The sequence below is a fragment of the Drosophila navojoa genome, chromosome 5, assembly GCF_054131105.1.
Source record: "Drosophila navojoa isolate 15081-1374.11 chromosome 5, UAZ_NAV_1.0, whole genome shotgun sequence".
Classification (NCBI taxonomy): Eukaryota; Metazoa; Arthropoda; class Insecta; order Diptera; family Drosophilidae; genus Drosophila; species Drosophila navojoa.
This window is the reverse complement of record NC_142893.1, coordinates 21,893,218-21,910,983: the sequence shown is the minus strand read 5'-3', so window position 1 is coordinate 21,910,983 and position 17,766 is coordinate 21,893,218. Positions and strand designations below refer to the sequence as shown.

Below are 17,766 nucleotides of genomic sequence, written 5' to 3'. Positions count from 1 at the left end.
TATTTATTTTAATATTAAACAACAAGAATGCTGAGCTCTCGCTGGGGGTTTAATGCGAAAGGAGCATTTTCCTGAAGCTTTCAACATGACAAAACAAATTGACCTCAATACATTTTTGTTATTTTTTGTTTTGTGTGTAACAAATAACTCAGGATTGTCGTGAAGTCGACCAAAAAAGGTCGTAAATGTAACCAAATAAAAGCGCACAGGGTGAGCACAACTTATTCACAACTTGCGCACACACACATACACACACACATTGGCGGGCTGTCATTCACAGTGAAAGTCTCGGCTGTGTGGCCAGGTGAAATATTGCTTAATATGAAGTAAATACAAAGATTTAAGTAGCAATCAGGCTGCAGCGAGCAGCGAGCAGCGAGCGTTTCCCCTCGACTTGTTACGTATATGCTCCACTTTATTTTCCCTGTTCTGCTTTCAGCAATTTAGCAAGATTTTCTTCTGGCCAAGCGGAGGGCCTGGCAGCAATTCCTCAAATGCAAACACAAGTAAATTCACACACACACTACTTCGACACTTTAGCAGCTGAAGTGGGAACAAATAGACACAGGCGCGCTCTCGCGTGGCTCGGGTCAGAGATACAGCTGACTAACACAAATTGCAAAATATATTAACATGAAATGAACAACAATGAATTAAATTAATATTTGACATTCGTTTCTGTATAATTCTCTGCTTCAATCTTCATCACTCGTCTCGGAATCGGTGGAGCCGAGCTCATCTTCGTCTACAACCACAATCAACGGCTTGCCATATCTTTTCTCATAGTACGTAAAGGCTCTGCGGCAAACTGGACATCGACGATTATGTCGCACTGTCTCACAATAGGCGTCCATGCAATCAAAGCAATAGGAATGCTTGCACCTGAGTATCACCTCGTTTTTCTTAGCCATCAGACAGAAAGCGCAGCAGTCTAGCTCATCGTTGATTGAGTCCATTCTGTTTTTGATGCTGATGTATCTTTTAGAATGTCGACTTTCAACTTTTCGACAGATTTTGAAAAGCGACTGTCATCAAAAAAAAAAATCGAAAGCATAACAACCTTAAGCAATTTTTTTATCGAGTAAAATAGGAACTCGCGTTTGGCAAAAAGAAATATATTATTAATAATAAAATAAATAAATAAAATAAAATAATTCAATTCAATTTCATTAACTGTGGAGCGGGTATGGTTTGGATACGGAAATAAAAAATAATAAATATCATTAAATTAAATTCAATATTTACAAAATCTAGTAACTATATATTAATATGTTTTCTATCTATTATTTCAAAAATTGTTCTAAGTTTTTGTAGCTAAATCGTCCCTGCTCGTCGGCTTGACATAGGTTAAATATGTTTGATGGCTGCTTCCCCGCGTCTTTTTTCCTGGATCATAAACCTAAAAAAAGCCAACATACCCGGAATAGCCCATTTTCACAGGGTACTTGGTATACTAATGAATCGATTATATGAAACTTGCAAGACGCTTCCATCTACTGAGGAGCACATAAGAGAAGCGTCTTAGGGCGTCTATTCTTAGTTCTAACCTGCGCTGCGCTCCTGAGCAGCAGGCTGAGCCCTCACTGAATGTGTCAGAGGTGAGCTACACTCTACGTAGCAGTTGGAGCCAAAATAAAAGTAGCTGCCAGCTGGCAGTGGAAGGAAACTACCAACTACCAACTGCCAACTGGCAACTGGAACTGGAACTGGCTACAATGCATGAATTGCCATTCATAATATTAGCGCGTCGAGGCGATGACGAGGACAGCGAGGAGGAGAGACGCTGAAGCAAACAAAGCGCTTGAGCCATGTGCAAGTACATATGTATATCACGTACATATATAGGGCATATATATCGTATATAGGCTGGCTGTTGGGCCCACAAACTACACGTGTACGCAAAGCAATCAACAAGCAGGATACGAGGGGAATGAGTAACATAAATAATAAAAATGAGAGTTGCTGGCGCAGTCACCTCCTTCACGAGCCTCCACTCACAGCATTCGCATGAATGATGTCTGAATGGTAAATGTGTGAGTGGCAGCCTGGCAGGCAGGCGCAAGGATATCTGAAGTGTATGGGCAGAGCGAGTCCTCGCAGTACGCTGCTTATTTATGCTCTGCCTATTGGCTCCACTTGAGACCCGAGACCTCAGATCCCAGAGCACCGAGCACCGAGCACAGAGCACAGAGCACAGAGCTCCGACCTCAAACCAGATACGTCCCGCCCGCATATTAGAATCTAGCGCAAATAGAAAATATTTATGTATTATGCAAAGCGAAACGCGCGGTACATTGGGTCTGGAGACGTTGCCGAATAATGGAAACCTGTTGGCTGAAAATCTAATTTTCATGCGCGCACCGAGGCCAAGGCAGCCCCCATGAATCGCGCCACGTGTAAATTCAAGCGATCCAAGACGGGTCTCTGGCACACTTCAAACGCCCACGTAACACAGCCACAGGCAGGCGCATAACTCAGAGGGCGCGGCAGACGCAGGTGGTTAGAGGCTTCACATGGGTATTTAATTTGGGGCTGCCAAGCAGGATACGTTGCGGGCAGGTAAGCGCAGGTGCCACACATGCGCCGGCACATTCGTTGCGTATAGACAGAAGTCTAGCGAACGAAAGAGTCAAGAGAGATGGTCAATTGTTTATGGGCCTATTGTCGACTCGGCTAGCACTGGCAGAGGCAAAGGATGTCTCTGGGGAGCCCAATAAAATACTGAATAAGTCGGGCAAATGGAAATCCCATTTTCCCCTTTATCTGCATTTCTTACTGTCGATGGATTGGGCCATGCATATAAGGCAAGGCCGAGCTGCCAGACTTTCTTTAAGCTGCTCAATTCATTTTGTTGATTTTCGGGTTCAGCTAGACAAACCCCCGCAAACAATCATGAAATTCTGCACGCCAAGCCAATTTGCATAAGTGATTTGCTGCTGCTCCTACTTCGACTGTCTGTGTCTGTGTCTGTGTCTGTGTCTGTGCCTGTGCTGGGTGTTCCAGCTCGGTTCACATGATCTCTTCATTCACATCCTGGGGCGCATCAAATGCTGTCTTCCTTCATTGAGGTAAACTGCGTCAAAATAGAACGACGTGACAAGCGCCAACAAATTTATGAGCACAATCTCTACATGCAAAACGAATTTGAGACTCAATTCTGTCCAGCAAGACCAAGAGACTGACTGACTGGACCCTGTCACATTGCCAACTCAAGTTGGTGCTGGGGCGGGCGGAAGGCGGAGGGCGGGCTGCTCGCTCGGTGGGCTGCAGTACGTAAAATTAATTAAAAAGGACGCATAGCGTTAGTCAAGGATTGTTGGCACAGACTGTGCCAGACACCGGCCACAGCGGACAGACTTTGGCACACAATGAATGGGCAAAAAGATGTCAACACTTTATTCAAGATGATGACGTCGTCGTCGCTGTCGTCATTGTCGTCGTTGTCGTTGTCGTTGTTGTCGTTGTGCTGTCCATTGTTGGCTGTCATTGTTTCATATTGCTCTTCTCATCGTCGCCGACGTCCTTCTCCTTCTCCTGCTGCTGCTGCTGTTTATGAAGTGCCAGGATATCTGCACGTCGCCTTAGAACTGGGCGCATTGTTAATAATAGAATCTTGCTACTATTTTTGCTTGCTTCGCGTTACAAACTTCCAGCAACAGCAACAACAAGCACAACAGCAACAACAATAAGCACTTATTCTTTATTTTGTTTCCACTTGAGTCTGCAGGGAATTTCCTTTGAAAGAGGTTGCTTTGCTCTTTCAATTTCTGTTTCTCTTTCTTTTACTGTTTCTGCTGCTGCTTCTGCTTGTGCTTCAGTTTCAGTTTCAGATTCGGCATCTTTTCTTTTCACGTAACGTCTGTTTGTCCGGCCCTGTCCTAATATACAGCTGCTCTGAATAATGGGCGCAGAATCAACATTTTTCTCTGCCCCGTCGCTTGACATTTAAATAATTGAATTTAATATTTAATGCCCAGGCTGTCAAGTGAGTCTGAAATAATAACGAAGCTGCAGGCTTTTGCCTAAAATCTAACCACATGTATTTTACGGCATAATTAACTCAATCTGATCAAAGATTTTTGCTTTGAATTTCTGGCATTCTTCTTGGCCAGGCAAGCCTTCGGGCTGTTGCATCAAAAGCCTTAAAACTCTTATTAAGCCACTTGGCTTGGCGAAAAAGCCACAAAAAGTCGAACGACTTTTTCGAGTGATATTTAAATGTTCACAAAACTTTCGTTCAGCTTGCCAATTTTCTATAGACTCTCTCTCTCTCCCTCTTTCTCTTTCATTTATGCTCTACCTCTCCCTCTGGTCGGTCACACAAATTTATTATTGCTATATGCGATGCCAACTTTTAAAGTGCAATAGCAAAAATGCATTTCACATGTTGCTCTGTATATTTAACAAAATGAAAAGCAAATAAAATTGCATAAAATTTCGGTGTGAAAATATTTGCTATGGAAAATGCAGCGCCAAACAAAACAATTTTCATTTGCCATTTTTTGTTTGCGCATATTTTAATAAAAAATATGCATATATATGAGGTATGTATATGTATATGTATGAGTTTGTTATATGATCTCTATATGCATTTATTATTTCAGCGAGTTTTTTTTAATTAATAGCAAAAAGTCAACGCGACTCCGTTATTCTCTGTCCCAGCAGGGATCAACTGGCAGGACACGGGACACCGGCCAATGAGCACGCAAAACGTCAATGCCGACAAAAGGCTGAATTGGAAATGACAATCAACGAAATCTATTGGGATTGTAATTAACTATGAGATACCCTGGAATATCAACAAACGCCTAAAAGAGGCTTCTAAGGGAAAAAAAAGCAGATAGCACCATATATGATATTTTTATATAAAGATATGCGTCACTAAAGTATACCCTGTAATAAGTGGCTATTCTTTAGTTTGCACTCGCTCTGAAGTTAACTTAAACTATTTCTATATATATTTAATCTATACAATATAATAGATCTCATCATGATAACACACCTCATCAGCCTGGTCGAGTACAGGGTATACCTCATGGTTAAAAGTCATACAAAATGAATTCATGTAACTGTAGTTCATATAAATATAACAAGAATTGTTTATATAAACGAAAGCGAACCCTTGCCTTGACTTCGACACGGCCCCCAAAAAAAAAAACTGTTGCATCTCTTATTTGTATATGTATTTAGCTCTCTCTCTTTCCCTCTCGCTCTCTCTGTCATTTCGACCGACAGTTTGTTTACTTATAAAAAGTATAAATAAAAAAAGAAACTGATTTCCTTTTCTATATTTTTTTTGTTTGTCGCCGCAGCACTGGAAAAAAGGAGCAGCCGCAGCGCAGCTCGAGGGGCTCGCACTGGAAAATGCCGCGTAACGAGCACGAGGTGTGCCAGCACACCCACGCACCTACACACCTATAACTGCAGCTACACACACACACACACACACACACACACGTGGAGGATCCTTGGCGTTTTTCAAATGGATTACAAAATGTTTGGAAAATTATTTTCGAATGTGCCACTAGAGAATTTTTGTGGCCTGGCTCCCGCATTTTGCAGCCCTTTACTGTTCCTCCAGCATTTAACTGCGGCTGCCTGCAACGGGGGTGGCATATTGGAGAGGGGTGGACGGCGGGTGTGGTTAAAACATGTTTTATTGGCTCGCTCGCATGTTCTCAAAAATGTATTTCATGTGCGGGTGCTCGAGGCAAGGAAACCACTGACTAGAAGCCATGGGCGAGAGAGGGAGAGACAGAGAGAGAGAGACTTGAGGGAGCTGCTGCTACTGCTGCTGAGTGGCACAACAGGAAATTGTTAGTGGATGTAGCACAGGAGGCCAACTGCCGGCGCGTCTATGCTCAATGGTCTGTGGGCCTTTGTCTGGGTGAGTGTGAATGCGTTTTGAGGTTTTCATAGCCTACGCACGTGCCGAAGCCAAGTTTGCCAAATGTGCGCGAGTGTGCGACAATTAATTGATGCCTTCCATACTACAATATATAGATAAGTCTCTCTCTATTTTTCTCTGTGTGTGTATGTGTGTGCCATGAGAAAACAGGATCTGCTACTCACAGCCAGCAAGTGGGCTGGGCGTCCTGCTGACTGTCAACTTAATTGGCTGCGGTGTGAAATTAATTGGATTTTTACGCACTTTATCTTTTGTTTTAATTACCGCCCAGATACACAGGTCAACAAAGCAGAGCCATCCACACACACTGACTAACAAACAATTGAATTTTCTTAAATTGTATGTTTCGTAACACCGGGGCATTAATTGAGCATTTAGCTGGGCTATCGATTTTGCTTATCGCACTCGTAAGTGAATGGACTCTATCTAGCCGTCCATTAACTGCGGCTCTGCCCCCAGAAGTAATGTACTATGAATTATGATGCGTATGGCATGCTACAACCACCATAACAACTAAAACAATACCTGTAAATAACACACACACACATACGCACACACGCACACACATGCATGCGGACACACTCGTAAAGAAGCAGCCAGCACTTTGGTCGCACTTTGGACATTACGGAAAGTTCCCTAATTCGCCGGCCAGACGCTCTACCCCAATGCTGACGGCAGCCAAGCCCCCGGCCAGAGTCTCTAATGGAGATTAAGTTTAACCCACAGCGGCGACAACATATAAAAATGCCACTTATAAGTGCTGTTGCTGCCCGTGCACAGTATACCCTATAATTACCGAGTATCAGTCATTATTGTGCATACGATGCCCATTCTGAGCCATGTGTACGTCAGTCAGCTGGGCATACCCGACATTTGCGCCACGTGCAGAGGGTATGCCGAGCTTAAATTGCGCTGCTCTGTCTCTCAGTCTACACGGCTTACTTTGACATATGCATAGCAACACGGAACAGCGCAACACGCAGGCCAAAACTGAGGCTGAGGCTGGGGATCCGAGCAGGAGGCGGGAGCCAACTGAGGCTGAAGTCGGGGGCGGCTGTCGCAGGCGCTGGGTCACGCACAGGGCACAAATTTTTCATCGTTAACAGCCATAAAGAAGGCAAAAAGCGACAACAGCCAAGTGACTATCCATTCGCTGGCACCAGGGTATAAAGGGGCCAGGGCCAAGAGCAGAGGCTGGGACAGAATCAGGCGCAGGGGCAGGGGCAAGGGCAGAGACGCCGACAGAGCTGGTGCAGGGATAGGGCTAAACCGCAGCTAATGCAAAAACAAACACGGCGGCCAAACAAATTTTCACATTGCACACACACACACACACACACACACACACACACACACGGGGCAGAAAAATGAAAATATAGAAGAGCTAGGGGGAGAGAGAGAGGGCGGGCGAGAGGAAAGGTATATGATATTGTTGGAAGAGAGACGCTTAACTTTAGTGCAAGTTAACCAACACAAGCGGCGACGGGTGCTAATAACAAGAGCAAGCGAAACCGACAACAACGACAACAACAATAGCGACAACAACAACCAGCACTCCTCCTCCCACAACAACACGTGTTTGAGGTTTCACTTCTTTAAGGCAACAAAGCAGCAGGAGCAGGAGCAGGCGCATCTCTTTGTCGGCAACTGCTTTGAATTCCCTTTAGCTTGGGGCTTGTTGCTGTGGAATGCCCAGGAAATTGCTTAAAAATATTATAAATAATCTAGCAAAGAATTGCACATTACTAGAGCTCTGCTAATCACAAGCCTGTCAAGCCAACATGCAATTTATAAGCCACAGTGGGATAGGGCTGGAAATTGTGAAATGAATTAAAAATATACTTAAGCCATTCTTCAATATTGTCGGGCTCATATGAATCAGCTACCTCTATATACATATATACACTGTAACGTGTAATTTTCTAATCATACCTAGTCTATATTTGGCTCTATATAATGCTCAGCAAATTGCCTAAAAATATTATAAATATTAAATTAACAGAGCTGAGCTAATCACATGGCTGTCCATAAGACATGAAACATGCGTAAGTCACAGTGGGCCAAGTCTTATTTTTAAACATATATGTTTATTATTATACATATATATCAAAATACCGAGCCTCGGTTCGGTCCTATGCAATTTCCATACAGGTTATTCCGGATAACCGATAATTCAAGTAAGCTTAAATATTTAGTTCTTAAAAACAAATTTTTTTCTTATAGTAGTTATTTTCTAAGAGACGATAAATTATTTTAGTGATTTTGGTGATTTAAATAAATTGAAGAGACATGTTCATAATCAAATTCTGAGACCCATTTTCACCAACCTATTTTCATTAAATTTCTTATCAAAGTAGCTTTAAATTTCCATAGAAATCGTGGAATTCTAACTTGAATATTATAGAGAATCGAGAACGTGCAGGGTTGACGTGCGGTAATGTATGCTCGTATATTATGTAACCTTCCTCCCCTTCATACCTAAACTCTCTCTTTACAATTTGATAAGCATTTGGATTAAGATATGCCGTATGATATCTATTAAAAAATGCCCTACCCCTTCTCCTGCACTGCCTTTATCTATGTCTTGCATCACTGTGCGTTCGTCTTTGACCCTTTATTCAGCACATTTGAGGCCACTGTGCTGCTACGGTATTCAACAGTGGTCGCGTCTTGTTCTGCATTTATAATATTGGTCGTAGCCGCGCACAGCACATGTGCCGCATTTATGCCTTTGAGTGTGGCGCCAGCGTCATGTGTGTGCCACCTAGCTAGAATCTCTTGCTTTTCCCTTTCGGTTTAACAATATGCAATCCCTTTGGCCGTGCAGGGCTGGGCAGGGCTGGGCGGGGCTGGGCTAAAAAGGGGCGACTAGGCGTGAATTATGACCTATTGAAACCTCAAACAAGTCGCACCACAACAACAACAGCAACAAGAACAACAACGTCGAGAACAGGGAGCACCACACAGAGTATTACAACACCTACGCGCCCTGACTCATTCCGTCATTTGTTGTGCAACATATTCACTCTGTACTCTGTACTCCGTTCGTTTTTTCATTCTTTTATGCTTTCTATGGGTCTCGGGGCGCTGCGTTCCGTACTGCCAGCAATTTTTACTTTATGACTTTATTTTGTCCTCGTTTTATGCATTTTTTATGCTCGACGTCGCGGTTTTTCTCACTTTGTTGGCCAACAACAAATCCACTGGCAGTTGGCGTTCCCAGTTCCCAGTACCCGGACTACACGGACTACCCAGAGCTCCCAAGTTCCCAGTTCCCAGTTTTCGATCCCATTAGAGAGTATTACCACCCGCCGCCGTTGTCGGCGCTTAGTTCGCTTTTTGTTGTTGTCGAAAGAGTTTTATTATTTATGCATTATTTAGTTGAAGCGACAATTATTGGTTGTTACGAAGTTTTATGAGCCCAGAGGATAATGTAAGACATGTGTGGGGCATTAGTTGAGCCACGGCTCCCCCGAGGATGACAATGAAAATGAGAATGCACGCACACACACACACACAAACACACCCCCATGTCAACTGACAGCCGATCAAAGGCGTGGCCTTTTAACCCTTTTTTGCTGGCCGCACTGTGAGTCAACAGACACGCCAAGTTAAATAGAGTAGACGAGGCCAAATCACACGAAATTGAAGCCACAGAAAGCGCATTGCCATAACTAAAATGCATTAAATTTAATTTATAGATGGCAAAGGCAATAAAACTAGCTCCCAAACTGATTAAAACATAATTTATGATATTATAATTACACAAAAAAAAAAAAAAAAAATGAAATATGAAAATGAAAATGAAAATTGTGTAAAACAAACGTAAGGCAGGTTAAATTTAATGAAATTTAAGTTCTTAAAATGAAATTAATTTTTAGACACAGACAGAAAGAGAGGGAGAGAGAGAGAGTGAGGACAGCTACGGCCAATTTATTGAAAAAGGGACGAAAGAGAATATGAAATGAAACGGAATGGAATGGCATGGTGTGGAATGAAATGAGAAACGCACGCGCAGCACTGTGCATAAAAAGACCCAACTGAATTATGTACCATAATAAAAAGTTATGAGTGTAAAATTTTTTAATTGCACATTTGGGACTTTTCGCTGTTGTTGTTGTTACTGCTGCTGCTGCTTTTGTTGCTGTTGCTGTTGCTGTTTATTTAATTTTAAATTGCGAGCACAGACTGTCAACGTTTTTCTTGTGCTTTCTGGCTTTCATTAGATGCCGTAAAACAACGACTTCATCGACATTTTCCCATTCAAATTTGTCGCAAGACAATGACAAACTTTATTTGGCTCTTTTGCGGTGCTCGAACGTGAAACAAAAGTTAAACACATTACAGCAACAACAACAACAAGCTGTTGCTACCATTGTTGTTATTATTGCTGTTGCTGTTGTTGTTGTATTCTTTTGTTTTGACTGGGCAAACATCGTCAAAGTTTTTCTCTTTTTGTTTATGCGAAAAATGAGCGATTAATGGCCTTTAGGCAAATGTTTTTCACCGGCTTTTCCTCAATTTGCTTATGTGCTTTATTTAAGTGTGTGCGTGTGTGTGCGTGTGTGTGTGTGTGTGTGTGTGTGTGTTTGTATAAGTGTTGAATTATGTTTGCTGCTCCTGCTGCTGTTGCTGTTGATGTTTCTGCCTGAATAAGAAAATTGAATTTATTAGCACAATTTTGCGGTTGCGCTGCCTTTAAAGACTCGGCCAAAAATGAAAAAAAAATATATATAAATTATGGCTTTCTGAAAATTTATTAAGCTTCTTTTTGTTTTTATTTTTTTGTTTCGAGGATCAAAAGCAATGTAATCCTTACTTGTTAAGTATATTACATTCTGTGGTTTCATTTTAGAGAATAAAAAGCCAAATGAAATCCTTTTTAAATGCTTTTTTATTTCTGCTAAGTACTCATTATATTTGTATGCGCATATAAAAATGTGTTTTTCATTTGAAAAATAAATATACACACATATTGTGTTTTTGTTCTATTTGGCGTACTTAAATGAAAGGTTTATTTTTTATTTTTGTTTAAACCCTTTTAGGAAATAAAAGGAGTGGCATGGTGGCATGGTGGCATGGAATATCTGCCTTACCTATCTATCCTTTAGGCTAAATGTGAAACCTGCTCTGCTATGTACTCAAGCCTTTGAGAACGTTAAGATTTTTTTGTGAAAAGTTAGGAGGAGTACTATATCTTTTGTAATATGTTTAAAATATTAATATTTTTTCAAGAGATTTTAATTTGAATATACCAATGGATTAGTTTTTACTTATTTGGCAGATTAAATATACATATGTGTTTATTGTATGAACAAGTCTACAAGTCTAAACAAGTCTCTGAAGATTTTGTCTATGGTGCCACTGATAATTATTCTTAACCATCGACTGCATAATAATACTAATACAATAAAACATAAATAAATAAAAGTATATATAAAAAACGAAGGACGTTGCAAGGATGTTGAAAACTTTTGCTCACAAAAAGGAAAGTTCAATAATAGTTTTCGAATGGCTTAGAGTTAATATAAAAAAATGGAAAATACATGACCAATTTCTCTACTTTCATCCTTATAAAGACTTTTCCTTAAGTCAAAAAAAAACATTTCCTTAAGTATACTGATATACATATGTGGTATATCCCATAAGAGTATAATACATATACCGTCTGCTAAGAAAGTTTATTGCTCGTATCTTTTACTAAATAAAGTACAAATCGACCTCATTTCGAATCGTGGAATACGACTAAGGCTGTCTACAATGTTTTTACTCATCACTTCTCCTTTTTAATTAGCTTTCTAAATTCAGGTTATGTACATAAATAAAATTTCATATTCAGGTTAAGCTTATAAAAAGCTCCTAAATGTTTGCATCTAAAATTCGTTTCTTATGTATAAGCCTTTATATTTTATATATGCGCATGAAATTTCATACTCCAATAAGTATATTTTCACAAATAACTTTCACTGTTACTTCCAAGAAAATGAGCCAATTTTTGTTAGACTTTGGCTAATAAATATTTCGTACCGCATCTATAGGAAAACGAAAGTTTTCCAAACGGAAAGCATTTAAAAAGTTTGGCCAACAGAACTCAAGCATATGATGTGCCATTTGGACAAGAGCTAATTTGCTTCCTTCTTTAAAAACATTTTTATTTTAATCTCGCCAAGTAAATTTACAAATTAATTAAAACAACAAACAAAGCGGCGACAGTAAAGGACAAGCAACAGTCCGCACAGTTCCACAGGTCAAAGAAATAAAAAAAGTTACAAAATGCCAAAATAAAAATAATAACAAGTAAGAACGTTGCAGTCGGGCGCTACCGACTGCGGGATACTCATTCACATCCCGCGGAAAACTCTTTTTTGTAAATTGCAAATTTTGTTATTTTAGCTTATTTTATATTTTTTAAATATTTAAATTTTATTTTTATATTTTATAAAAATCTTTCCTTCCGTGTTATCAATGCCTATTAAGCCTATTTGTATATACATATACATACATACATATGTATGTAGGTAGCTCAAGCATATAAATGTCGCAATTTGATAATACAAATGCCGATTGCCACGCCCCTAGTGGCCGTAGACACCTCATTTTTGGCCAGTTCTTAGAAAGAGCTAACGGTAACGTAAATGCGAAATTTGAATGCTTGCGCTCAAAAAATGTGAAAATTACAGGGTATTTTTCGATATGCCACGCCCCCAAAGAGGCGTGACAATTATTTTTGGGGCATCGATAGAGGACGTTACCAGTAACTCAACTATCCAAATTTGAAGCTTCTAGCTCTTAAACTGTCGGAGATATAAAGTTTTGCGGTTTGCCACGCCCCCTTCGGACGGACATATATCCACTATAGCTTGTTGGACTTGGGAGGTCAACTCGCGTATATATACCAAATTTCAAGTCTGTAGCATCAATAGTGCCTAGAATATAGCCAAATTTGAAAAATCACTATATCTTCAGGTTCGATTTGCCACGCCCCTAGTAGGCGTAGACATAAAAATTTTTCATCAGTCATTATAGAATTATAGCATTAGCTTACGTGCGAAATTTCAACGTTCTAGCTATAGAACTTTAGGAGATACAGTTTTATCTGATTTGCCACGCCCCCAATAGGCGTAGATATATCCACCATAGCTTTTTGGACTTGGGGGGTCAACGCGGACCTACATACCAAATTTCAACTTTCTAGCTCTTCAACTAACATGATTTCTGGTATATCGGAAAATGCATTTTCCGATTTGCCACGCCCCTAGTGGGCGTATCGGGAAAATTTTAACACTTTATAAATCGGAGTTATACACGAATATGTGTTCCAAATTTCAAGTCTCTAGCTTCAATAGCGGCGAAATGAACTGCGTTCATACGGACAGACGGACAGACGGACAGACGGACGGACGGACGGACAGCAAGACGGACATTGCACAAAACCAATATACTAATTCACTTCGTGAATGAGTATAAAAATACAAAAACGGAAGGAAAAAAAACTGAACCGCTGAAAAAAGTCGAAAGAACCGCAAAGCAAAACCAAAAGCAACAGAGCCAACTCCAAACAAACACAAACACATACACATATATTAAAACGAAAACAAAATTAAGGCACTAAAACAACAACAACAACAACAATGAACAAATGTCAGCGAGTAGTTGAAAAGGCAATTTCCACAAGCGTCTGGCTGCGGCACGATATAGGAGCCTGCAGGAAGCGGGAGCAGGAGGCCGGCCAGCAGCAACCGCTGCTCCCCGCTACCCCAAAGGACCAGTAAATGAAGGAACACCGCAACAATAACAACAGCAACAACAACAACAACAACAACAATGGCAAGCCACAACAAGGACAACGACAAAGCGTCCGTCGCGCCGACGGCAAATGTAAAAAAGTCAAAACTCGGCGAATCGCATGGAAAAGCGCGCCTCGGAAAAGCGCGTAGAAAACGCACAGAAATAATAATAATAAAAGTGGGCAGCACCACCGAGTGGCACCGAGCGGACAGGCGGGCAGGTGGCCGGTGGGTGTTGCTTTTTGACGGTTTCAGTGAGCACAGTAAATTATAAATTAACGCTGCAGGCGACACGAGGTCAACGGTGGACGAACTGGTGGAGCTGGCTCCACAGCACCACCGCACCACCGCACCACCACACCTTGCCCAAGCACAAGCACAAGCCCAAACCCAAGCCCAAGCCCGTGCAGTGGTTATTTTTGTTTTTTTTTGTCGCTGTTTTTGTTTCTTTCTGGTTTTTGTGTGCGGTGACTGTGTGTGAGTGTGTGTGTGTGTGTGTGTGTGATGTCCTTTTCACGTGCGGCAAACTGACCGCAACATTAAAGGGGAGCAAGGGCAAAGACGCATGGCACGGGGCCAACTTGAAGTGGTCAAGTGGTTCGACAATCGCTGGCCAAAAGCAGCGCAGCATGGCCAACTCTTCGGTGTGAGGACTCAGAAATTAAGTTCTGGCCTTGCGAAGCGACAAGTACCAAAGAGACTCCAATTGAAATTAAGATGTGCGTTAAGCAACAGCTCAAGCGCGAAATGAAGTTGTGCGGCAAAAGATTTATCCACAGATTGCAGTGGAACAAGTCGCTATATAATAAATAAATTTACAAGTTATTTTGATTCGATTTTATACGATTTGTTCAAGTATTAATAATGAAATATTATTCACATAGACAATGAATGAAGTTCTTCAGTTATAACTTGATCATCTGCTAACTGAAATTTTGGATTTCCCGAGTTAGGTAAGTTCTCATTTATATGGAAACATATTTCATTCAGCACATGAAAATAACTTGCTTAAATGTATTATATTTACTCGGAGTAATTATCTTATTTAGTTTAACCTACTTCACTCTCAAATCTCCTAACATATTTAGACAATTTTAAGAAGGTTTTGTATTCTTTTATCGATTTTTATGTCTTTTATCAATTTTTGTCAAATTACTTCTAAAAAAAGTATAACTGTAATCATCAAATTTGAATATACTTCAAAGTGAGTTATGTCTCTTGCATATAGAAAGTCTATCATACTTCATCATTAGTTAAGATACCAACTTTAAATTTAAATCAAGAATATAATAATAAAATAAAATTAATCGTTAGACCATATGAGTCCCCAGCTTCTTATTTTTGTAAGAATATCACAAAGTATCTCTTAGCAACTTAATATCATTACACGAATAGTTTCTCCCTAATGCACAGTTCATTGACCCTCTAAAGACTAACCAAAGATCTGAACTCAGTTTGCAATGCATAAGCTCTCAAAGTACATTTCTAATCATGTTGCACCTGCAGCTAAGCACCCTGAGGGAGCACCTGAGGGGGTGCGGAGCTGGTTGGGTTGGGGATTTGGCTGGGGACAGCAGCCCGGAACGGCTGCAGGTTCACTTAGGTAATACTTATACAAGTAGTATATACGCCATACGCATGATATATATGCGGCTAGCATGCAGCTAGGACGGGGGCGTAACCGGCACGGCACACAAAGAGGAAAACAACAACAAAAAAGAAAGAAAAAGCGCTGCCCCCTTTTCAACCCGCCCCTCCAGCTGCAGACACACCCCAAGGGCTGGCTTGGGGGTCAGTTGCGACACGCGTGCACAATTAAAAATTTTCATTGACTTGAAACATGGACATGAACGGACATCCGTTATGCGGTGTAGAGCTGGGGCGGGTCTACATTAATGTTAAGTTAAGCTTAATAACAAGCTGGGAGAAGGACATTCATAATGTTAATTTATTTTCAACATATGCAAATTACTTTGTTATTTAATCCTTGTTGTAATCCGCTGTATCCCGTTTTTCGTTTTCGTATTCGAATTCGCTTTCGTTTTGGTTTTTGTTCTCCTTTGGAGTTCTCCTCTTCTCCGCGCTCTGTGCTGTGTCCTGCTCTGGCAATCGCGCTAATTTAATAATTCACACTTTTGCACGCACGCACACACACACACAGTCGCACACTTACACTCCCACGCAATATTCGTTTTCTTTTTGGAGCAGCACAGCTGCAGCGTCCATTAGCTGCATTCAATTTAATGGCAACACATAAAAAGGCCGCACGCTCTCTCTCTCTCTTAATTTGCTTGCTTTGTTGTCATAAAGATTCAGGATTTGAAATTTGCTTTACTTCTCAATTGTTGTTTTAGGGCCGAGCGAACATTGTTTGCTCCTTGTGCGTAACGGTAAACAAGAACAGGAGAGACACGCAGCGAAAACGGATCGCGATTAACTGAAGCGCACTCTGTTCAACTGGTTGTCGTTAAGGATCTTAGCTGTTAGTCGTTATCTGTATAGGCTATACGTATATATCTATATATACGATATGATAACACGATATGGCGACGACGACGACCACGACGGCGACAGACGTACGCACGAACGAAAGCGATTCGTTTATTGAACGTAGCACCAGCCGCGACAGCAACTACCACGCTTGAAACTCTCGGCAACACTGAGTGGACGTTCGTTTAGCCAATGCACACGCATGTTAACTAACAGTGTCAGTGTGGTACGCATTTCTCTCACCAATGCTGCAAGTCTGTTGGATAACAGCGTGTGGAACGTGTTGCTCTCAGCATGCATTGTGGATTGTGGCTTGCTCGCATGCGCTGTTGAGCGTTATTTAAATGTTAAATCGGTTAGCTATAGACGTTAACTGCTGTTAACTGCTGGCGGCAGAGTCGAAACAATACGAATTACCTATTAACAATATCTAAGGCTTCGGAAATTAATGTGTGTAATTAGTAAGTCAGTTATTTAGTCACCAATCATCAACGCAATTATCATAAATCAAAGTCATGTTCATAATTTGTCTAATTATTTGTCATTAATCGTAATGGCTACTGTATTTGCATAAAGTTTGATTAATATGCAGTCAACTTATTTACATGGAAGTACTCAGTTGGTCTTGGCAATATGTCTTGGCCGTTTACAGAATGACATACTTTCCAACTTACGATCCACTGAGTAAATAAAGCGCTCAGTTTATGTTATTTTCTCTTTAAATCACTTCTTGTGGATCGTAAGTGACTGTTGACAGTGACGGGGTTTTTCGGAGTGTTAGAAGTTTGAAAATTGTTGAAGAATTATTTGGCAAATGAGGCATGCTTAAGTTTTTCTTTGCTCATTGTTTGTTCTTTTAATTAATTTATTTAAATATTTGTTTATTTTAAAAAATCAAAGGCTTTAGTGAAACTCTCTTTGAGAAATAGCCCATGGATTTGAATTTCTTTCAAAATTCGGAGTAACGCAATCCACTTGCTGCCAAAGAGCTTCGCGTGCTGTTAATGTGTGCTAGAAATACTCACATTTCTCACATTTCGGACTTATGTTGGACTAAACTAGCGAAGTGAACTAACATTTGAACTGACCTGCACAATATAAAAGGCATAACGGTTAAGTGTTACATGTTTCTCGATAATTACATATTTTATACAAATATGTGCGTCTACTTACACATAATCCAGAGATGGTACTATAATACCATCTTATTTACCGAAATACCTGGAATCGTAATCGGGCACTCAAATCGCTGTCCAGCCAAACAGAAGCGATTTCGCTCTTGATTCTTATCAGAGCTGTAAGTGATTAAATCAGAAAATGCGCAATCCAAGCTGAGACCGCGTCCTGTGCTTAGGAGGCGAATGCAATTTGAATACAGTAAATGCGTTGCGATCTGCCTTTTTAAAGTATCAAAATACAATAACAGAAGCAGCTCGAAGAACAACAAGAAAGCCATTCACGTCCAGACAGGGCAACAAGGGCATCGAGTGAGAGGGAGAGAGATACAAAGAGAGAGAGAGAGAGACAGAGAGTAAAGAATAACAGCGATTTTAATACCAATTAGGATACTTTTTCAGACTT

The 17,766-nt window shown here is 40.7% G+C and overlaps 1 protein-coding gene across 1 annotated transcript in view; it reads right to left on the bottom strand.

Annotated features, from left to right (window-relative positions):
* side-V (sidestep V) overlaps positions 1–16,367 on the bottom strand; it is a 50,451-nt gene extending 34,084 nt beyond the window's left edge. Inside the window, exon 1 of the mRNA XM_018106708.3 lies at positions 15,668–16,367. The gene's annotated coding sequence lies outside the window, so the exon portion shown is untranslated. The remainder of the gene's footprint in view (positions 1–15,667) is intronic.
* Positions 16,368–17,766: the final 1,399 nt, after the last annotated feature.